General features: G+C 42.5%; 1 protein-coding gene across 2 annotated transcripts in view; it reads right to left on the bottom strand.

The window, feature by feature from the left end:
• Nucleotides 1-24,969, bottom strand: part of ERC2 (ELKS/RAB6-interacting/CAST family member 2) — an 866,973-nt gene that overhangs the window by 539,986 nt on the left and 302,018 nt on the right. The gene's annotated exons all lie outside the window — the stretch shown is intronic.

The raw sequence follows: 24,969 nt of genomic DNA, 5'->3' as shown, positions 1-24,969 counted from the left end.
CAAGTACATTTGCAACCAGGAGCCCATTAGGGAGATTGGCCCCAGGTGTTGGCTCGACAAGCACTCTGTATCCGTCAAAGTCGCTTGGCACCCGGCAGCGCCCATCAATAATCTTCTCACTCCAGGGAGGTATAACCACCTTCTGTCTCCCTGCCAATTAACATAGCCAATTTGTCCCGTTGGACTCGGGAAACGTCCATGTCTCTTCACTTGAGCTAGTACCCACTTCAGTGTAGCGTCCTTCCTAGACTGCCCGTGACAGTTCATCTCCTGGGTTCCTTCTCCTACCAGTTCCTTCTCCTACAGTAATTCTTTCAGCTCTCTTATAATATTCATCCCGAGAATTCCTGGTACTCTGTTCTCCATTAAAGTTTTTCCTGAAGCTGTGTCCTTTAGGATAAAGATGCATTTCCCAGGGATTGTTCGACCCATGTACCCTACATCAGCTTCAAGATACCCCACCACAGGGATGGCAAGTCCATTAGCTGCCGTTAGCTGTACAAATCGGGTATTATGCATGGTCAGATCTCTCTCTTTTAAGTAGTTTCGGAAATATGATTCAGAAATAGTGGTGACCTCTGAGCCAGTGTCTATCAAACAGCAGGTTCTCACCCCTGCTATGGTTATATCCACTGTCAAGCAGTCCCCGAAAGCTCGGCCACAGAAGTCGTTGAATACACTAACATCATCAGGGTCCTTTTCCTCACTGCTGACACGCTGCCCTTTTCCTAGGGACAGCCGTAGAAACCCTTCAGTCCCCACTTGGCCTTCTGATGGTTGGCTGCTTGCTCCCAGTGCCTCTTGAATTTCAGGCGCCTGGGACTCCAGTCTCCTTCTCAGTGTACAATCTCGGCTAGTATGTCCTGGCCTTTCGCAAGTATAACAAATGTATTTTCCCAGCTCGTCCTTCAGTGGAGATCTTTGGGATCCTGGGGCCCTTGGATATCTTGGCATATTAGTGGGGGGGTTTCCTTTCATCACCTCAGTCATCACTTTCAGCATCTCCCCCTGCTGGACCGCCAGTTTTTGGACAGCTTCACTTAAGCTTTCCAATGTTAGCTGTGTTTGGGGCAGGGCTTTTTCCCCAGCAGCTGCATTCACAAGGCCACCACTTCGTGTACGGGGGTTAGACTTGGCTGTTTTTGCCACAGGAACTTCCTCTTCTTCTGACCACATAATAGCAGCCTGCATGAGTTCATGGAACTTCTTACTGGGCTCTTCCTTAAATCTCCTTTTCATTTCACGGCGGAGGGAATCATCCTGGAGCCCCAGCACGAACTGCTCTTTCAGAACCGTATCTGGGTCTGGGACTCACTGAGGGTCTCGCCGCTCCACTCTGCTCATTTTCTCCTGGAGGTCATATGCATATGCCCGGATAGTTTCACCGGGCTCCTGCTTTCTCTCAAAGAACTCCTTTAGTCGGGTTCCAATAGGTACCTTGTCCCCATACACTTCTAGGAGGAGTTCAAATACCTTTTCCACATTTTTTTTGTCCGCCACTGCCATGAACTTTACTGTGGCCTTGGCCTGGCCCTTGAGGTGTTCCTTTATGAAGCCTACATGATCTTCTTCAGGTACTCTTAGCCTTCACAGACTTGACCCACTCCTCTACCGTAATGTCTCCTGGTCTTGTCGGGAAGCCACCAAACTCTGTGACCTTCTGTTCCCGTGGGACATAAATAGTAGGGGGTTTCTTAGCTTCTGCTGCCTGTTGGCCTATCACTGCCTTAGCCAGTGATAAGGCTTCTCTCTGTTCTGTTCTAGCTTGCTGTAATGCCTGAGCTTGGTCTGATAATCTGCGCTGAAGTTCAGCAAACTGGGCCGGTAGTTCTTCAATTCCAGCCATGGTAGGATGCCCGGACCGTGCAACTAGAATTCAACCAGTAAATCAATGGGGTGGACCCTGTGGATACGATCCTGTTCGTGACACCAATTATGTAAGCGGGGGAATGGTCCCGCTATTATGGGGAACTTTCCTTGCTTCTGCACTACCCCGGTGAAATGGGCTAGCGAAAGGATCTGAGTCCTCGCTCCCACTCCCTTTACCCAGAGGCCTTCCTGCCCTTGAGGGCTCCCCTTCCACTCTCCTGTCTGGCAGAGTCCTCGTAACCCCAACAAGGCTGGACCCAGGATTCAGGGGGGGCTCAACCCCCAACCCTGCTGTGGTCACCTAGGACAGGGGCTAGGGTGTCCCCACTCCGGGGTACCCTCTCTGCACTGGGCACCTCCCTGACTCACTGATTATTCCATACAATTTAAAGCAAATACAAGTTGTTTAATTAACAATTAATCTAAAGAAAAGAACAAGGAAAAATGGGAAAGGTTAAAGGAAAACACATCACCCCGCTCTGTGGCAGGGAACATCACAAACAGTGTCTCTGGACATCAGGGCACTTCGCAGTCTGTTCCTTGTAGGTCCCAGATTTCCTTCTTAGGCCCTGGCTGTGCTGCAGGTATGCTGCGGGTTGGACACTTGCAATGGTGGTGGCCACACACCTCTGGGCTTTGAGTGGTGGGACCCTTCTTCCCAGGGTCAGCCCCCCATCAGGTTACGGGCCCCCTCCCGGTCTGGCCTGCAAAGGCCCTTGGCTAGGGGTGTCTTTCTGTGCTGGGCCCTTTGCCCAAGGTCCTCCCTTGGCTGGCCCCACTTGCTCACCACACCTGGCTCTGTGGCTGCAGCTCTGCTCCCAGCACAGGATCTGCTCTCCCTGGGCTGCGTCTCTGGCTCCTCTTGATCTGGCCCAGTTCTGCTCTCCAGCTCAGCTTGGGCCCCTGCTTTCTCCTTAGCTTGGCCCCACTCAGTCTGACCCAGGCAATTCCAACTCACACGGAGGACGGGACCCACCCTGGCCTCCTGTCATGCTGATTAGCCTGCCCGCCCGGTCAATCAGGCTGACCTGGAGCATTGGCCTCTCGCCATTGTTCCTGGGGACTGTCAGTCTCAGGGTCCTGATTTTCCATCGACCCTTCCCCTTTTAGTGCTGGGAGCGAGCAACCAAACACCCCCACTGAATGTTAGTAAGGGGCAACAGTCCCCTTACACAAGCATAATGTATCCAGACACCACTCCCTCACTCACATGGACAATCACCACTCAAGTACAACAATAGCTCTGTCACATCCACCTTACCATAATTTGGTCCAAAACACCCACATTAAACATGCTTGACAAAGCTCCCCACAATGCAACTACACTGCCTTGCTGCCTGGATGTGCTCCACCTTCTTCAAAAGGACTCAAACAGCAAGTTCCTTATTTCTTTCTCCTGCTTTTCAGTCACTCTTTGTGACCATGCAGATCATTGGTCACACATTTTCCTATGGTGCAAAGTTATAAACATCATGGTACACAATTATTTTCTTAACTCCTTTTCCCTTCACATCTCACAGTCCGAGGTGCAGGGTAAATATCATGACTACTCAACAGGCAATAGATAAATTAACAATCATTATGAATGCACTGTAGCGGGGTGGACACCCACTCCTGCCCTGAGGGGCTTAAAACAGCCCTAGGAAAGGGCTGTGGCAGGAGAAAGCAGCCACTGGGCTGATTGGAGGAAGCAGGCAGAGCTGCAGCCACGCCCCAAACAGAGCCCAGATGGCCCTTATAAAAGGCTTGAGCCAGGAGTATAGGCACACAGTCTCTCTCCAGGCTGGGAGAGAGCAGGGCATGGCTGCTGGGAAGCTCAGGGTACCTAGAGTAAGGCGGGGCTGGGGAGCTCCAGGCTGGCAACTCCCCAGGCTGCAGGGCCTAGTCCAAGGCCCCAGAGAGGTACTGGGTTGCAGAGAAAAGCAGCAGGCCCAAACCCCCCTTGTCAGGGATGAGTGGCATACACTGCAGTCTGCCCCAGGGAACGGGGGCTAGTTGATGACTGGCAGTGGCCTTACACTGAGGCGAGGTGGGCAGGGGGGCAGCACCTCAGATAACAGGGCACCGGGTCCGGGAGGGACACGGGGGCCAAGCAGCAGTGGGACACCGGCCTGCAGAGGGTGCTCCAAGGCTGGCAGAGCTAATTCCCAGAGATGACCAGCAGGAGGCGCCACAGGGGTTAGTCCTGCATCACTACATGCACGAAAAGCAAAGAGATTATTTGGGATATTTTACCCAATCTATAAAAACAAAAAAACAACAACAAAAAGATACAAAGCAAGAAATCTTTGTTGGAGTACAAAACAACTCTCCATTTTCACCCCCTACCACTCTGATTGAACCATGCAAGCATAGCAGAACTTTGCAAACCTCAGCTCAGAGACTCTCTGTTCCGTCTCTTACCTTTATTCCCACTGAAGTGAACTTCATGGACTGTTGTGGCCTTGTATAGTAAAGTAGCCCATAGTTATCCCAAAATTCCCTACTTTGGGGAAAAGCCTGATGACTCATGCTGTCTCAACACAGTGTACATATGCTGCAGTCTAAACAGAGGCTCTGGCATAATCCCCATCTACACATGTCAAAATGTAGTCCCTTAGGTTAGACTTCCAACTTTCACAGTGTGGAACTTGCTGGTTTTGACGCCATCCGTAACTTGTAAATATATTTATCAATCCCCACAGCCTATTATATGTATCTGTTAACAGAAAGGGCTGTTTATTCTTCTGTATTCCAGGGTCCCATGCAGCAGGAAGCAGTTTAATATAATAGTCATTCCCTGGATTCTTGCAAAGTCCTCCAGAACATATCTATATTAATACTGCCTCTTGGGATGAGGAAGTGACAGACACCACAGCTGATCTCAGAATTTTTGGATGTGCCCTGATCCCCAAATCTACTCCACAATTATCACAATTCTATGCAGAAGGCCAGTTTAACTATTTCAGAGAGGATTAGCTAGATGATAATTTAACTGTGTCATGTTGCATCAGATGTATGTGTGGAGAGACCATTCAAGTACCCCTAGCCAAATACTGCAAAAGTAGAGCCCAGCTGCTTATTTCTTTCAGCTGTAGAGACTGATCTACATTTTCAAGTCTTAATTTACAAGGGAGAAGGGCTACAGAATTATTTTTAAAAATACAATAAAAGCTGAGATTCTCTTTTATGTTTCTAGTTCCACCAAATGAGTGGAAACCATGACTGCAGGCTGAACTCTGCTAAGTGAGATTTTATATATAAAGGTTGGATTCTTAAATTACTTCCCTGGTCTTGAAATAGGACTAGCAATTATGTAACAACAGAATCTGTCATAAGATATGCAGTACGTCCTTGTTCCTTAGGTTGTGAGCTTCTCAGAGCAGGGACCATTCTTTCTTGAATGTATGGAAAGTAACTACCGGTACTTTGTTATGGGTGCTACTATAGAGAAATAGTATTTTTATTATTTCAGAGCGGAAGTTCTCAGTGATTCATCCTTGACTCTGGAATTTACTTCTCCCCTTCTACTAACAAAGCTCATTTTGAGGACTGTCAAGGTATGTTGCTCCATAAAAGCCTTGGGAGAACAGATGCATCCTGCATGAGGTGGAAGTTGAGAGGGGTTAAGTTGGAGGGGAAGTTGATGGCTGAGAGAGTCATTTCTTGTCATTATGCCATTTCATAAATGTTCTTGGTGTTTTTTTAAAAGTACATGTGCTAAGAGAGTGTTGATTAGTGCATTTTAAAAGATGTAAATCAATAACTACTAGAAGGTAAAACAATTAATCTTCTCTCTTTTTGACATTACTGAATAATTAGGGTAGCACAACAGTTTTCTGTTATATAATCCTGATGTTAGGGAATTTTAGAAAATTGTAAGCCTTTGCCTTTTTGGGTCACACAGATTTTGCCCAAGGCATTATTCCTAGTAAAACTAGGCTTCTGTAAGATTTGCTGGCTGAGTATAGAGTTTAAATTTAATTTTCTCTCATCACCTTCCTACAAAGTAATTGCATGTGTGGAACTAGCTGTGAGAGGTGCAGTCAGATCCTTTTCTGACTCGTTTAATTTCCGCTGTGCCAAAGTAACTCTCTCCCCCTGCTGCGTCAACTAGTGTCCCTTTCCATGTAAAAATATACCACTTCCGTTGCAGATACTTACACACGCATTCATGAAAGTAAACGCGATCACTGAAACATTGGTGGTAAGTGAACACAAAAGGAGTATAAGCTCAGATTAAATGAATTCATTTTTAAATTCAAGTGAATGCTAATGGTAAATTTGCCTCAATCACCAAGCTGTAATTGAATGAGTTCATTCTCTTAACACTATTGCTAGCTATGCTGAGTTATTCAGAAAAGGGGAAAATATGAGCTTCTAATTGCTCTTTAAACAGTAGAGCTTGGATAACATCCTCTTGAAAAGAATGAGGGTACCCAATAATCTGTCATAATGGGTCTCAGAAGACTGTGCCTCAAACACAGGCTAGATGCTTTAGATGTCAATCGAGGGAATCAGATGCTGCCTGAAAATGTTCTGTTGTACTTCTCCAGATTGATTTAAGGGATTCCCAGAAAGCATGATTCCTGCAGATCAGAGAAGAGCAAAAACCTCTGCTACTTTTACAATTTTAGGAGGCTAACATATTTTCAAGTCAGAGGTTTTGTTGAGAATTAACTAGAGTGAGTGGTTCTCACAGCCCCTAAATATACAGCTCTAAATCCAACTAGGGATTACGACACTATCTTTTCTGCCGAACCTTGGCGATGTGCCCTTTAATTCCCTGAAGAAAAAAGGATTCCAGGTCTCTCTCTTTTGCCTTTGAGTGTTACAAAGGGCATGACTACACTGCAATGTAAGCCCAGGGTTAGTAGCACTCAAGTTATTAAATTCTGGGTTTGTTAAACTAGGATGTGAGCATCTGCACTCATTTGTAACCCCAGGTTAGAAATTGTTGGACACAGGCTCCCAACCCAGCGCTCCAGTATCTACACTACATTATGCAGGCCCTAGTCCAACCACCCATATTGTAGACTTCCTAGCGCCCTCCTGAAATGCGCTCACTCTAGCCCCTTGTTCATGATGCAGTGTGGAAAAATTTGTCTATCCACCAAATTTGACTGTCCAATGGAGTAAAAGTCGGTCAATGGAATTGTGGAGTACTTTTGGTAGACTCCCAGAGAACGAGTCCAGTGGGATTGCATCTATACTGCAAAGCAACAGGGCTTGAATCCTAGGTCCTGGCTTGACTCAGGCTGGGACCCTCCACTACATCTGGGACTCTGGGCTCGAGCTCTGGATTAGCGCAATTTGTGCATAGACAGAAAGGGGTTAGGCTTGAGCCTGAGCTCAAACCCTGGGCTTACACTGCAGCGTAGACATACTCAAAGAGATCCCGAAAACAACAGGCCGTCCTTTCTGGAGAATCAGATGGATCTTGACACACTGAATCCTGTTTCTGCTCCAGAGGCTGCATAACAAAAAAATCTTCACACCCATGAACCTCAGAATCGATAGAACTGAGATGGATATAGCACCCTTACATTTAAAGAGAGCCTTTGATCCTGTCATCAGTTCTTGGCCTTTCAGATTCTCAGCTGCTTGATTCTCGTAAACCTGGCCTTAGGAAGCTTAATTAGTCCTTAGGTATGGTCAGGGAGCCCAAAAGAACCTTAACTGTTTCTACCCAGAACCAATGGAACTGACAATTCTGGAACCAAGTAAATTGGCATCTACAGTTTCTGACAATAAGAGTCTAAGAAAAGATCCATCCGTGTCTTTTTGCCTACAGGGGGAGGGTCTGATAGATGGAGCATCAGAAAGGGAAAACCTTCTCCCAAGCAAACAGGGCATCAAGTGTGTGCATCTGAAAATGGCCAAATAAGAAGCACAACATGAAAACATGATCCTATAACAGAGATCCAACAATCTGATCAGCAGCTTATAAAATATTGCACCCTGTGCAGGGTTGTGAGGGCCCCCACACTAAGATGCTTGCTCATATCACCACTAAGCTGGGCACAGAATCAGTAAGACAAGTAGTTCAGCAAAGATCATGGTGTCAGAAATGGACTGATCTGGGCAGGTCAGAAGCCTCAGTGATACAGAGCCACTAGACAAGTGACAACAGTAAAGGTGTCAGACCCTCAGAGCACAGATCTAGTCCCTTCTTGATAACTGTGCTTGGTAGTTCTTGATGTTGACTGCTGAATCTGGATTCAGTCTTTGACACTGGATCCAAAGACATACTTATCAGCCACAGTACATAGGTGTGTGTACTTTTTAAGCTCTGAATCTGTGCTCTGTGGTGGATCAGAGCTTTACAGCTCCCAGATCCATGCCTGGCTGCCAGATCTGGATTTTGCAAATCCAGATCTGTTGGAAATTGGACCTAACTGTGAGATAGCCACTTTAGGCACACATCTACACCTCCTAGGTTAACCTATACAGACCCAAAGACCTTGACAGTCAGATACCTCCCTTGTGCAGGGGTGTGAGAAGCAGCCGAACCTCCTCCAGCAGGACAATCTTCAAAGCTGACACTAGATATATTCAAGTGCGAACTTAGCAGACTGGGCCTCAAGAGCTTCTCCCCATCAACAGTAGGCTGCCCAGCTCTCTCTTGAAAATCCAAACAAATGGGAACACTTTCATGAAAGTCTCCAAGAATTTTTTTTCTAATTATTTCATTACATTTTTCTTTGTATTATTCCAGCCCACTTTATTTTCTTTGGTTTCTAGTATCAAAATAAAGTAGCATAAATGTGTCTGCCTGCATAATTTCAGTCTTTGTTTGATGCCCAAGCCTAAACAAATAGCTGTTTTGTCTCCAGATCTTACGGAAAATAAGTTTTAATGAGGATATTCTTATCCTCTAAGTCTAATTAGGTCTTCCTAATGAAAAAAGGTCTTATCCTACTGAGTCTCCTCAGGCAGGTACTCTTTCCTGTTATTCTGGCATCCTTGTTTGGGCACTCCCCTTTCAGATCTGGGCAGCTCATTGAGGGCTTAGTTAAGGTCTGGGGCCCTAAAATTTTGCTTGATCAATGAACCCAGGTCATCAGAATTTAAGTACAGGGTACATGCAGGGCAGTTGAGGATGGAATCATCTACAATATCAGATGCAAAGCAGCTGCGGAGCCACTCTGTGGCTTTTACTACAAGAGGTTTGCAGTGCCACTGCTACACTAACCTATATTGAAATGAATCCTCTAGCCCAGGGGTCGGCAACCTTTCAGAAGTGGTGTGCCAAGTCTTCATTTATTCACTCTGATTTAAGGTTTTGCGTGCCAGTAATACATTTTAACGGTTTAGAAGGTCTCTTTCTATAAGTCTATAATATATAACTAAACTACTGTTGTATGTAAAGTAAATAAGGCTTTTAAAATGTTTAAGAAGCTTAATTTAAAATTAAATTAAAATGCAGAGCCCCCTGGACCGGTGTCCAGGACCCGGGCAGTGTGAGTGCCACTGAAAATCAGCTTGCGTGCCCTACCCCTGCTCTAGCCTCACCCTCAACCTGTCTCCTGCTCCATGCATGCGGGCAAGCATGATCTACATGGCTTTCAAGGAGTGCACTCCTCAGCCATTGCACTGCCCCCAAGTCCACAGTCCCACCACACCCCACCCCACCCTACCCTTTCTTCTGTATGAAAGGAGTTTCTGCTAACAGGGGGAATGCTGCACCTGCAAAGGAAGGGGCAGAATTTGTCCCTAAGAGCAGTAAAGTATATTCATTAGATGAACCAAGACCTCCATTTTTCTCAGAGGTAGACATCAGTGACATTTATTGAAAGAAGCAGCTGAAAAAACTAAAGCAAGAACAAAGCATCAAAAAAACCTGTACATATTAGAAAACAATCATCCAAATTCAATTTTATATTGGGTAAATGAAGCAGTGGAGGAGACATCTGCCTTACTTTTCCCACTGTAGCAGTGAAAAAAAGACCACTTTAAATATGTCAATATTGTAAACCCATAACTGTTGGCTAATTGGTTTTCTGTATCATGCCACTTCTCTTCCTAGTTCATTGACAGCAATGGTACTGCATTATAACATATTCATGTAGCACAAATGTAGAAGCCTAAGATGCAGTCGTGGCATGTAAGCAATGAACACTAAAACCTTTTTGAAGCTTTAAAACAGTGTTAGTATTTGCTAATTAAAGGCCTAGCCTACATTCCTCACTTAGGTTAGCACTCCCAATAAAGGGGTACAGTCTACTATCTCTTGATTAAATTATCCCCTGAAGTCAATGGAAGTTCCAGTTTGAGCAAGGCATACCCCATCAGGCCTAATAAGTGAGGAGTGTAATGCATCAGAAAGTCTTCAGCTAACTTACCATGAAATTTAAATAATTAAAGCTACTGAAAGTGAATTGTTCATGTTATCTTCTCACAATTCAAGTGTTCTGAAATCAGATTGTTAAATAAGTAATCACTTTTCCCCGTCTTACTTGCACAGGAATAAAACTTCCTCAAAAACTGTTTTGGCTATAATCAGACTAGTTTTTAAAAATACATAAATAGATTAGAAGACTGAACACAAATTATAGCCATAAAAATTTAGGTCAAACCTAAATGTAGAAATATGTCCTTGAATAATAAGGAAAACATAACTGTTAAAAAAAAACACAACCATACAATGTTGAATTAAACAAGGTCAAAACCAAGCGCAAGGACAAAAAAAAAAAAAAAAAAGCGCATTTCCAGAAGAATTTTGTAGTAACTTCTCTTATTTACATTTCTGTCTGGTACAAAACTGTTTCTTCTTATAGCTATATTAAGTTCCTCCTGCAGCCTAGAGGTGTATCCAAATATGTAATCTTTTAACTGTTGGCACACATTAGAATACAGATTATTTGTTACAGAAGTCTCTGGTAGCTAAAAGCCAAAACCTTAGAAATTTAAACATGTATTTTTATATATATATTTTCATTCAAATACAGTATATAATTTAAGAGTCCAGGAAAAAAGCTTTCATGACTATCAGACTTCAAGAATAAAAAGCTACTGAGATTGCACTATTTGTGCCCTTTTCTTAATTAAAATACAGAGATACTGTCAAGACACACTTTGTGGTAGTGGGAGAGACAAAGGTGATTTTCTGTCCCTTGATCCCAGGCGTAGCCAAGCAGAGTAGCTTCAGGGATTCTCTGTGTTGTGCAGGCTTGTTGTGTGCATTGGCTGACTGGAGCAGAGTGCACTTGAGACATACCCATCACATGTGTTACACAAATAGGCAACAAAGGAGTGGTGTAAAGCAAACAGGCATATAAAACTAGGTATTATGCCAGCTACTGTTTCCACACAGCAGGGGAATCTCAGTGGCCCGGATAGGAAAGCTTTAAGTGCTACCAACAAAAAAAGGGAACTTTCTGTAATTGGAATCTGCCCAATATTTCTGAAATAATATGCAAATTCCTAGTCTGCGTTTTCCTATATTCCTGGGATTCTGAACAGTGAAAATATTTTAAAAATCTAGACTACAACTGTCACTTCTGAGAAGACCCAGCTAAACAGCATCTCACCTCAGAGATGAGGGAGAGCCCAGAACTATCTACACATGATCTCCATCTTTTAGAGCACATGGAAACTGGAACTAGTCAGTACAAGATTTGATTTTTCCTGTGAAAAAATTTACAGATTTTTTTTAATTTTTAAAAGAGTTTTTATCAATGAAAACCCCAAAATATTTAATTAAAATACTCTCTCATGAAAAAAAATTATTGAAAAAGCCATTTTTAACAGAAAAAAATTCAGTGACCAATTTTCAACCAGCTTTAATGGAATTAATTCTGTAGGAGCTAGATGTGGTGTGGCTGAGGAGAGGGTGTATTTGCTGCCTGCAGAATTCTCCTGTTTCTATATGTAAGATCTAGCAGATAATCATGCTGTGGTGGTGCTCACTCACCCTTAGAATGCCCCCTTGCATCTGTGTGGGATTTTGCCACTACATTTGACTTCAGTGCCTCCTGGTTGCTGCCTGCCTCTGATTGTAGAACTTCTCTGGCTCACCATTCAAGCCAAGTCACAAAGTTTGAATCCCTTCCAGGGTATCACAAACAAGTCCAAATGAATCTGGATAATTCCTATACCCCCTTTGGCTACTTAAGACCTTCCTTGCACTTGCACAAACCTGATCTCTGGGCTTCCCTTGCAGGAGCCTGCACTACTCCCGTTATTGCTGTCTTTTACCAGATCCTTGGGCTTCTCTCAACCAGAAAGACATATCTTATCCGCAGTCTCTCCCTCAACTGAGCTCCACCCACTGTTGCCAGAAGCCAATTAACTATTCACCTCCCCACCTTTATACCTCCCACTACCACAAACTGTGCCATGCACAATGTGACGGGTTGAATCACAGAAACTCCCTTGGGAACTGCCACCTGATGTGCCAAGACTACTTCTACCCCTGCCTTCCCTGCCAGCTCAGGACTCCAGCACCCTGTCTTGCTGAGCCAGACACTCCCGTCTGCTCCAACACAGACCCAGGGTCTGGATTACTTGCCCCAAAGCTGCAGGTTTACCTGAAAACAGCTAACAGAAGTGTTCCTGTCTTTAACACTCAGATGCCCAACTCCCAATAGGGTCTAAACCCAAATAAATCCGTTTTACCCTGTATAAAGCTTGTACAGGGTAAACTCATACATTGTTCGCCCTCTAAAACACGGATAGAGAGATATGCACAACTGTTTGCGCCTCCCCCCCAGGTATTAATACATACTCTGAGTTAATTAATAAGTAAAAAGTGACTTTATTAAATACAGAAAGTAGCATTTCAGTGGTTCCAAGTAGTAACAGACAGAACAAAGTAAGTCACCAAGCAAAATAAAATAAAATGTGCAAATCTATGTCTAATCAAACTGAATACAGATAAGATCCTCACCAGTTCCAGAATGCTCCCTTTTACAGACTAATCTCCTTTTAGCCTGGGTCCAGCAATCACTCACAACCCCTGTAGTTACTGTCCCTTTGTTCCAATTTCTTTCAAATATCCTGGGGGGTGGAGAGGCTCCCTCTTTAGCCAGCTGAAGACCAAATGGAGGGGTCTCCCACGGGTTTAAATAGACTTTCTCTTGTGGATAGAGACCCTCCTCTTCACTCCTATGCAAAGTCCAGCTCCAAGATGGAGTTCTGGAGTCACCTGGGCAAGTCACATGTCCATGCATGACTCACAGTCTTTACAGGCAGAAGCCTTTGTCCACATGGTATCTTGTATGTCGCCACGAAGACTTCTTATGTGGATTGGAGCATTCCAAGATGCATTGTTCCCCAAGTGCTTCCTAATCGGGTACTTAACCTTGCGAATTCCTTCCTAAAGAAGCTGACCAAATGCCTCACAAAGCTTTCTTAGAAATCAAGCAAGTATACAGCCCATATTCTTAACCTCAAGTACAAAGTGATATATGTGTACAAATAGGATGAATGGATATAGTAGACCATAACCTTTACAGAGATATGTTACATGACACAGGCAGCACAAAACATATTCCAGTTATGTCATATTCCCCTAAAACCTTATACGAGGTACCGTCACACACAGCTTTGGTGCTCCTCCACTCTGAGGAGTTAGCCCATTGTTTTTGTTTTGACGGTATCTTCTATATTTTAATTAAGAAAACGGCACAAATAGTGCACCTCCCCATGTGCATTCGCTAGTTTTGCAGGTGATGAGGTTGGGTTAAGGCCCATCGCACATGCCTAATTTACTGCATGAAGCAACTTGAATTTTGGTTTTGGTCCTGTATCACTCCAAGAAAAGAGGGAGTGATGAGGTAGTTGCCTAATAGTAGCTTGGGGACCACAGCAACAATACGGAAGACAGCCCTGGTTGAGGGTTTGTGGTTTCCCTGTTTTACAGACCTGCGGGGGAGGGAGCTGCCGCAGGGCTCGGGGGGGGGGGGGGTGGAGCAGAGGTGAGCTGGGGTGGGGGAGCTGCCGCACGGCTTCCTGGGCCGGGGGGGGGGAGCTGCCGCGGGTGGGGCGCCACAGGGCGGGGTGGGGGGCGGGGAGCTGCCGTGGGGGGGGGCGCCTCAGGGTGGAAGGGGTGGGGAGCTGCCGCAGGGGGGGCGCCTCAGGGCGGGGAGCTGCCGCAGGGCTCGGGGAGGGGGGAAGGCGCAAGGTGGAAGTTTCGCCTACGGCGCGAAACATCCTTGCACCAGCCCTGAGTGCATAAGGATAAAGGTGACTGGGTGCAAGGGTGAGAGTTGTAGGAAAGTGTTTTTGTTCCGAGAAGTTAACACCCTTCCCTTTCCCTAGTTTCACTGAAGATAGCAGGAAACATTCCTCTTTCAGGGAGATGGCTGGATTAAAATATCAGCCTCTATCACCTTTAATTGGCTTTAACCCTGCATGGGATAGGATTGGTAACATTTTCAGCTCATGAATATACAGTCAACTAATATGTATGGAGCAGAGTTGTATTTGCTTTTGTCTTTGGGCAGGAGACTCTCACAATATCTTTAAAGTTAGAGTTTTAACTTTCTTTTCTGAGATATCCCTTTAGTTCCAACAGGCTTAATAGGAGTTGAAATTCTGTTTCAAATGAGTCCCAGCACTCCTATTTTCTATAAAAGTCCTTCAGTTCTCAAAATAGTCTTTTTGTTTTATTTAAATGATTCTTGAAGAAAGTCTTTCAGCTTAAATGATCATCAAATAAGTTACTATCTTTTCTTATCCACTCTTTGTAGAGCTTATTTTTATCTGCCTGAGTTTGATGAGGAATTGCATAAGCATTGCCAGATAACTGATTAATTTCCCAATTCGTATAAATATTTTATACTTACATAAGTAACCAGGTATAGCATTAAATTACCATGCTGTATTTGTACATAAAACATCTTACCATTTATATACAACGTTATCAGGTAGCCATTTATATATGTCTGAAAGACCACATTGCCTGTTCTCGCTTGGCTATTCTTCACACCAAAAATGCATTTTGGGGAACATGCAATATCATATGGGGAGCAGTTGCAATGGTGCTCTTGCATCTGGCTCATCAGAGAGCATATGGGGAGTTTTGTGCTACTAGCACAATCAGAGTACTATGGTGAGAATAGGCAGTTTTAGCAACACTCAAATTATGGGCCTAAACTATTTGACAATGTCCCTTTAATTCAACAGCAGCAAAAATTACTACCTCTGATATGGATGGGTGGCATTTATCTGTCCAAAAGAGAGCTGAGCCAGAAAAAGAAAAGATACTACTGCTAGGGCTTATTGTCAAGTTCTCATACAAGGAAACAGCTGCTTGTTGAGGAATAAGTAATTACAGAAGACCTGACCCACATGACCTAAGATTGAAAAGCTATTGCTGTAATACAAAACTATTCAACATAAAGTCTCATCTTATACAAAACCAACTTAACACAGAACATAAAATAGTCACTTCTATCATAGTTACTTGCCTTTAACACGAAGCTTTGACAAGTCATGGAAACTAGCCACAGTGGGCTAGTCTATTGTGTCACCTCACTCATGCTAGAAGGCTCTGAATGGCTTAATCAAAGGTTGTTTACCCAGTGGCAGTCGCCAGAGGTTAATTAAGGCCACAGGCGTAAATGATTTCCTCAATGCCTTTTCCTTTGAGGGCCTTATCCAAAAAGAAGTTAAAAAAGCACCTAGTAGTAGTAGTAATAGCATTATCTTTGCAGCCCGATCTGCAGATCACTCGTGGTCCTCAAGAATCAAGATAACTGAAAAGGTATCCAGCAGTGGCTAAACTTTTTATCATATTTAATATCACACTGTCAAGTTCTGCTCTTGTGGAAACGCTATTCAGTAATCTGGACAAATCCTTTGGCCAAGAAAGAATGGTCTTCAGGGTGTTATGTTTGAGATTGTGCTGTTATTGAAGAAAAACGTGGGGGGGAGGAGGAGTGCATTTACTTCTGCTGCTGGAAGCAGACTCCCATACCCAATTCCAAACAGCATGCTAGTTTGTGTGAAGGATTCGAGCCATGTGCAGACTATTCTGGACTTGGAAGGTAGTCCTTAAATTGGGAGCCTTCATGCCTGACTGGTTATTACCTTCCCACAACAGGGCTTGGCAGGTGAAGCATACTGTGATCACAGAAGGATCATGAGTTGGGATCTAAAAGAACTATGTGGCTGTGCATTTCACTGTATTCTTCTGATAAATTCTCCCCATGCACTAAAATTGTAATCTGTTGACTTTCCAGCTACTACATTACCTGTATTTGCAGCTTGATGGCAAGAAGTTCTACTGTTTAATATTAAATTTGATAGACATTAATCTAATCTGTATGGTGGATGTTTTCCAACAGAATTTACAGTAAAAAATAAGTCTATATAGCATACAACACCAAGGAAAGTCAAGTGAAAGATAGTAACATTTTATAATGACCTGCTGCAAATGTGTATTTTATGATCATTTCCAGGGCCTACAAAATATTAATGGAAAAACAAAGGTCCTAGCACCTCCTGACAAAGTGCCCTGCATGATCTGGTCAATAGATTATAGTTTAATCTGTAAAGCAGTTCCAATGATTCACCAATCACTGGTGACTTTCACATACTCATGCATTTCTGCAAAAATCCCCTTTTGATCTGAAATTTTTCATTCTATCTGTGTTCTTATATTAGTACCTATCACCATAGCTGAGTGCCTTTTCCTGGTTCATGGTCTGCCCAAAGGTGACTTTTGGAGGAAACTTTGAACAAAATCTCAAGAACCATTTTTGAGCTCTGTGAAGGTAAAAATGAAATATTTTTCCACTTTATGGAGAAAAGAACCTGACACTTTTTTCACACAAATAACTCCAAAATGTCTGAATTCTGAAATGTGGCATGTAAATGGTCCTCAGTGAAAACAGTGTCACTGATTAAATAATGAGTAAACTATGATAAGCTGAGTATACATTAATGCATGCATGCCATAGAAAATTTAGTTAAATCTGTGTTAGAGAAAAACATATACATGTATACATCCTTTCATAAGTGTGATGTTAAAATGGATTAAGCACTTATATAGCCCTGAATACTTAAGACAGTAAAATGTTATGTCATCTTCTGTCTGTAAAACTTTAGTCCATCAGGGGTGTTAAAAAAAAAACAAAAAAACAACAAAAAAAACCACACCCTGACCAACAAAAGTTTTACCAACAAAAAGCACCAGTGTAGCCAGCGCTTTGTTGGAGGGAGACACTCTCCCATCGACAAAGCTACCATCCCTTGTTGAGAATGAGTTATTTCCTGCCGATAAAGAGCAGCTACACTGTGCCGCTGTAAGGTGTGCGGTATAGACATAGCCTTAATCTGGTTCAATTGTTTATACCACTTCAAAAAGTATCTCTCCCCCTCCCTCTCATTTTTCCTTTTCTATTAAAAACCTGGAAATAAAATAAAATAAAACACACCTGTGCTAATACTAAATTAAGACCCCAATCCTGCAAATACTTATGCATGTGCTTAACTTCACAAACATGAATATTTCTGTTGAAGTCAGATTACTAACAAGTGTAATCACATGCATAGTAAGCATCTGCAGGATCTGTGGTAAGGTTGTATAGTTAAAGTTACCAAAAGACAGGAAATTGAAAGTTCCTACACCAATGTTAGCTTACCATTAACTACTAAATGTTGTAATAACACAATTTTTCACATTTAATTTTTAATTGCAACAGAAACAATATTTTTATTATTTAGAATGAAGCATTGTGTAGTGATCTCGTATTCCAACAGCTAGAGTCCTGACTTCTGCATCTTCTTTATTGTCAGATGAAGGTGCTGCTGCTTCTAGAGATCCTAAATTAATTTCCAGTGAATGCTGCTTTGAGAACACCAGCATTATAAAAAGATGCAGTCTAATTCAGCTGATTCTATTTTTATGCCTCTTCAAGTGTAGTGGTTCTCTGAAAAGTGGCTAAATAAAAATGGCTCCTTCTTACTCAAGTGATATGCTCCTATTGTGAATTCAAAACATATTCTTAATTTAGTGACAAATAAGTTTTTAATACTTCTTTTAAACTCTTGCTAGCCAATGCAACTATGGGAGAGGCAGCTAGATTCTATTCTGGTTCTTACATCATCAACAGAATTGTGAACTCTTAGGGTACATCTACACTACAGGGGGGAGTCGATTTAAGATACGCAAATTCAGCTACGTGAATAGCGTAGCTGAATTCGACGTATCGCAGCCGATTTACCCCGTTGTGAGGACGGCGGCAAAATCGACTTCTGCGGCTTTCTGTCGGCGGCGCTTACTACCACCTCCGCTGGTGGAGTAAGAGCGCCAATTCGGGGATTGATTGTCGCGTCCCATTGGGACGCGATAAATCGATCCCCGAGAGGTCGATTTCTACCCGCCGATTCAGGCGGGTAGTATAGACCTAGCCTTAGAGTCACTATTTTGTTCACTTATAAGAGACTCAAGTGCTCCCTGCATTTCTACTTTTTATTTAACCAGGATATCCCCAAAGACCCATCTTTCCATGACTTTAGCTCCTGAAACTAAAAACAGGTTCCTTAAGCTACCTACTTGTGATATTAAAACTTTTTGGACTAATGCCAAAGTTGTTTCCTAGGCACTGTGGATGCCTTTAAAAGAAAACAAATACTATAGTGTGGTATGGACTTTTCCACTGCATTTCCTATATTTGGAATATATAGTAATGCAGTATAAATACTTTGCTATACAATAACTGTTCACTTTTTAAAGGTGCCAACTGTGCATGTACATTTATTGCTTAATTGTTCTTAATATTCTTCTTTAGTTGGAATATGTATTTTGATTAATGTTTATATTACTGCTAAAATGATAAGGGAGTAAATTGTTTACCACAAAATTAGATGTGACGTGAAAGCAGATTTACCAGAGAGGTGGAAACAAAACCTTAGTAACAAAACTCATTCCCCAACCTCTGACAGTTGACAATAACATGGGAGCCTTATAAATCTGCCATTTAAGAATATTTTAAAATAAAAACATATCTTTCCTCATCTGGTTTTTTTCCTTGAAACATTCTGAAAGTAATCTTTTTTCCAGACATAGATTATTCTGCACAAGTGAAATTCTGTTCCTTTTTCTAATCTCTTCAAAAGATTGTGAAAATACAGATACATTTCACAGGACAGGAAAATGCCAGCATACAGAAGCAGTTTAATATAAAGTCTACCAAAGATTAACTGCAGAGGGCCCTGCACTATGCAAATTTAATTACATTTATTGGCATATATGTAACAGTATCACAATATCATCTCAGACAAGCAAAAAAGATGCTTTCTGACCTTGATGAGGTTAAAGATGACATGTTGAAGAACAGCTAACATTTCCGTCTGTAGCTGTCCTAGGCAGTCTCCAATGGCTTTCACTAACCAAGAATGGAATGGGGCCAACTCATATGTAGTGGCACACATTTCATACAGTTCAGTTAAATGGAAAAGCACAAGAGATCATTTAAGCATAAATAGTATCCTTCCAAGAGTAAAAATACAGTCAAAATAATGTCTATAGCCAGGACAAAGACTGTGGTTGGTAACATTTAAAGTGGAACTTAGGAACACAGAGGAAATTTGAAGAGTAAGTAGTTAAAGACAAAAACCAACAGTTACCAAATCTATATACTTTACTATGAAAAGTTGTGCTGTAAAAATAGTTTTGAGGGGATCCAGGCTTATCAATCCCTATTATTTCCATCTCAAATGTGCTCCATACACATTTTTAAAAATGTTTTTTCTTCTGCCAGTCCGGAGAGTTTAAACTAGGATCTGAAAGTCAAGCTTGGTTCTTCTCTTCAAGTATATATGCCCTCATTGGCTCTTATGCAGTCCCTTTACCTTCAAAAAGTTTGCACAGGTGTAACTAATTGCCCCTGTAATATAAAGTTAAAACTCTATTATTGATGCACAAAAAGAAATATAATCTAGCTCACACAGTCCTAGCTCTATTAGTTCTGTTGGACTCACAGGAGTAAGACCAATAGAACTTATTTTTAGACACTAATCTCAGAATACACATGATTTATAATACACACAAGGAAGAAACTGGAGGAGTAAGAAAGGTATCATTTTTAGTCACTCACCAAAAAGCTGTACCAGTTTACTAGGAAGCACTCTGGGGATGATAAAAGAGTAGAGGCCAACTCCATTATGAAGCACTTACTCGTAAATTTGGTTAAGGAAATTGAATATCCATATGTATTGGATCTTCTACTATTTTTAACTATCTTCAGGCAAAATGGCTGTCTAAAGACTTAAACTGGGACCATCATCCTAGAAATAAAATCGGTTACTAACTATCCATAACTGTTTGAGATGTATTGCTCAATACAGGTACGTATTAGCCCCAAGCACTACCACCGGAAGGTTTTTCCCTCAGTGGTATCCATCAGGTTGGCTCTGGTTCCCCCTAGCATTGCACACTCATGGTATTAGTAGAAACAGTCCCATCGACCTACTATCCCCTCAGTCCCTCCTTACTATCCCCTCAGTCCCTCCTACTATCCCCTCAGTCCCTGAGTGATGAGGATGGGGTAGAATGGACATGAACACCACATTGCAAACAACAACAATTATGGGAAGTTAATAACCATTTTTTCTTCTTCAAGTGCTTGCTCATGTCCATTCAAATGGAGGTGACTCCCAAGCAGTTATGCAGGTGGAGGATTTGGAGTTTATTGGCATGCTAAGTTGTAATGCTTGGCCAAATCCAGCATCATCCAAGCCGTTGGGTAATGGTGTACTGAGATGCAAAAGTTTGAACTGAAGACCACATCGCTGCTCTCCAAATGTCCCGGATACGAATTTGTGCCATTTCTGTTGAAGATGCCTGGGCCCTTGTGGAAGGTGCCATCAGGGCAGGAGGTCAGGTCATAGCATGTACAGATACAGGAAATGATCCATAATGAAATTCTCTGGGCTGAGACTGGAAGACCTTTCATCCTGTCTGCAATGGCTATGAATAGCTGAGTGAATTTCCAAAAGATTTAGTCATTTCTACTTAAAAGGCTAGTGTGCATATAACATCCAGCAAGTGGAGCCTCTGTTCCTCTGTTGGCATGTGATTTCAGGTAGAAGATTGGTAGGAAGATAACTGGTTACTATGGAATTGTTCTTTGGAAGGAAGGCTGAGTGCAAATGCAATTGGACCTTGTCCTTGAAGAATATCGTATGAGATGGTTCTGAAGCGAGGGCCCGGATCTCTGAGACCCTTCTGGCCGAAGTAATGGTCACCAGGAGGCCTACCTTCCATGACAGATGGAGAAACAAGCATGTTGCCAGAGGTTCGAAAGGAGGTCCTGTCCGTCTTGCCAATACCAAGTTGAGGTCCCAGGGAGGGATTGGTTGCCATACCTTAGGGTACAGTCTCTCAAGGCCCTTAAGAAACTGACTGCAGATAGAGTTTGAGAAAACAGAATGATCATTCACCCAGGAGTGGAAGGCTGAGATTGTGGGCAGAGGGACCTTATAGATAATACAGTTAGTCCTTGCTGTTTCGGATGGACTAAGTAGTCTAAAATGAATGACAATGTTGACTGCGTAGCTGAAATGCCTTTTTGTGTAGACCAAATCAAGAACCTTTTCCATTTTGCCAGGTAGGTGGCTCTGGTGGATGGTTTCCTTCTCCCTTAAAGCACTTCACGAACAGACGCTGAGCAGGGTGGCTCCACAGGGTTCAGTCATAGAGCTTCCAGGCCATGAAATGAAGGGACTCCAAGTGCAGATGATGAAGGCAGCCATGGTCCTGAAACATCAGGTCTGGAAACTGAGGTAGACAAACTGGTGTTTCCACTGAGAGGTTTAGGAGCATGGTGAACCAGTGCTGATGTGGCCAGGCCAAGGCATCAGGATGCCTTGTCCCTTCTGATCAAGGCCTTGCATGTGAGAGGGATGGGAGGATATGCATAGAAAAGATGATCTGTCCAAGAGAGGAGGAAGGCATTCGCAAGTGACCCCAGGCTGCAATCCAGGAAGGAGCAGAACTGGAAACATTTCCTGTTGTGCTTTGTCATGAACAGATCTATCTGGTGAGTCCCTCACTTCTGGAAGATGATTTTCACAATGTCTGAATGAACAGGCCACTCATGGTGGTTGAAGAAGAATCTACTGAGGTGATCCGCTAGCTCATTCTGTGATCCCAGCAGATAGAAGGCCTCAACGTGGATCGAATGGGCTATGCAGAATTTCCACAAGCAGAGTGCTTGTTGGCACAGATGAGGGGAGCACGCCCCACCTGCCTGTTGATATAAAACATCGCTGTTGTTTTGTCTAAGGACTGACATGCACTTGCCCACTACATGGAGTTGGAAAACCACCACGCAAACCACCCTGAACTCTCTGACGTTGATGTGTAGTGAGAGCTTTTCCGGAGACCAGAGGCCCTGAGTTCTGAGGGACCCCAAGTGAGCATCCCAGCCCATTTCTAAAGCATCCATGACGAAAGATGCTGAAGGATGGAGTCCTGAAAATGGGACCCCTTCACACACTGTCCACGGGTTTAACCACCAATTCAGCGAGGTGATCACCAATGGGGGGGGACTGTGATGACTGTCCAGATGGTGTTGGCTTGGTGAGTATATGGATGCCATCCATGCCTGGAGAGGTCTGAGCTGAAGTTTCACATGCTGTACCACGTAGGTCAGGGTGAGCACCCATCTACATTGGAATGGGCATGAGCAAGCACTCAAAGAAGAACTAAGGATACACTAATCCAAAGAATAATAAAAGGTTTTGATCTTGATGTGGGAATCTTGGATCAAAACTACATTTCAAAAGAGCACAATTTGAGATAACAGCATATCAAAGAATAGCTGAATTCTGGTTATTTGACATAAAAACAAGAATAATTTTAACATGATTTCTGTAGCAATTCTTGACAAAGCATGTGTTTCTGTGTGCTCATGGGCACATACCCTTCTGTGCACAGGCATATCTTTCCTCCGAATTAGCTAATATTGAGCATCTAAGGAATGCATGGGAGCACTTGCCTGGACTTATAGTCATAAACTACTATGCCACTGATGAAAAACAGGTCCTTGTATAAAATGACACAAATTTGAGTTTGCATGTGGTATAGCCCCCAAAACATGATATTGAAGAAATCCAGAAAGGACAGCAAGACACTCTATACACACACAAACTCACTGTATAGAATGTAACTATCAAACAACAATAGCAGCCTTACTCAGGTCAGTTTTCAAAGTTGGGTTGCAATCAACAATTATAAAATTCTCTCCTCTGATTTTGACAGAAATTTTGTTTTACATGACTTCTGGATTTTTCTTTCAACCATGTCACTATTCGGCCAAGTGAAACTAATTGCACATTACATTAAAAATTCTGGGGTCTTTCTTTTAGTATTTAACAACAGATGCTTGATTATGCCACTACAACAAATATCTCTGAACTGTTTAACTTAGTAACAGTTAAAAGCTAAAATACCCAAATCCTAAATATGCAATTCATAAAGCAGCATATTTTCCTTAATTAATTTTCTCAAAGTTTACAATATCTAAACTAATGCTCTGTAACTAGATATGTTCTGAATCCATTCTAAGAGAATCTGTGTAGAATAAACATTTGAAGCATCTTAAAACTAACCAAAAACATCTTTCTACTGTGCTGCAAGGCAAATGATTTTTAGATGTTTTGCATTTTTATGCTAAATAGTGCAGCTGCAACTGATAAAAAGCAATCAAGCTAATTTAAGTCAATCATGTCCAGGAGGTTCTCATCACTTGTATAAAAATGCTCTCACACTCATTTTTAAAGCTTTACCACAGCGAATAGAGTTTTCTTGTTTTCAATTTCCTATGATACAAACAGCACCTTATGTAACTAAGAAAAGGACAGTTGTAGATTTTCTAATAGTAGTTTACAATATAAATCAAATGTCTAAGTCCTATTCAGGTAAGAAATTAGGTAGACAATAACAATAACTCATACTATGATTATCATTAAGCTATAATAATGGTATACCTTAAATGTTTTGTGAGGTATCAAGTCAAAGACAGAGTAACCCTATAGCACTTGAGATGTACCATTATTATCCCATAAAGCACAATCTGGAATGTATTATTGGGATCATAAAATGTGTTTTGAATTTATATTTTCTTGAATGATCAGTTTGCCACATCACAGCTCCCCATCCTGGATTCCCTCTCATCTGCTACATTTGAAACTTTAAATGATTATTTGTTTTAATTTTAAACATTTTAATTGTATTTTAAAACCAAATAATCCAGTTTTTAAACCTGTGGAGGAATTCCTTCTTTAGACATAGGGAGTCAGTGCAGCAGCTAGAGAAGCCTGCAGGGATTGGAGGACAGCAACATTGAGGTGGAGAGTGAAGAATCTGCCGGACTTGTGTTCCCCTTACTTTATAGCTCAGAGTCTGAAGCCAGACAGAGTAGCCAGTAGTAACTTTTAAACCACACGTCTGGCTTCTTCTCATGTTCTCTTTGAGCAACTGCCCATCCAGAGTGCTTGTCCTCTGCTACAACAGATTAGTTACAAAAACATCTAGGGATGCTCCCTCTCCCCTCCTCACCTGCCAGGCAGATTCTTCTGATTAGCATGGAGAGGAGCAAAGAGTGAAGTTACTAATATGCCTGCCACTCATCCTAGTTTGACCAGGGCCACATTCTGAAAAACACTCTGGGAAACTGCTGGTCTAGCCAATGACCCAGGACTGTGAGGCAAACCACTATCAAGCAGACTGGGCCCTCAATCTCAGCTAGCCCCCTGGCTCTAAGTTTCAGCTTCCTACAATTGCTTCTAGAGGTGTGTTCAACTCAGCAAGGGGGAAAATGTGGACCAGATGCATGTGGTGGAGAGAGGTACCCAGCAGAAAGTAGGGCAGAGAGCCAATGAGCTGCACTCTTGGTGTTTTTCTGACCACATAATATCAAGGGGGAGAGAGGGGAAAGATATTAATCATTGAAATAATTTTCCTGCTTGCTCTTGGTCCAAGATTGAGAAAGATCTGTTTGAGTTAAACAGGAATGATTCCCTCTTTATTAGTAGATTACTACTCAGGTTTTATAAAAGTAACAATATAGTAACAAAGACATTGAAAATTGCAGTCTGTTCACCATGGGATTGGAGTTTAATTAATAGATAATGGTTCACTATTAATGAGTAATCTCATTTGTC

The sequence above is a fragment of the Malaclemys terrapin genome, chromosome 7, assembly GCF_027887155.1.
Source record: "Malaclemys terrapin pileata isolate rMalTer1 chromosome 7, rMalTer1.hap1, whole genome shotgun sequence".
Lineage (NCBI taxonomy): Eukaryota > Metazoa > Chordata > Testudines > Emydidae > Malaclemys > Malaclemys terrapin.
Note: the sequence above shows the minus strand (reverse complement) of the source record. Positions and strands in the feature narration are given on the sequence as shown.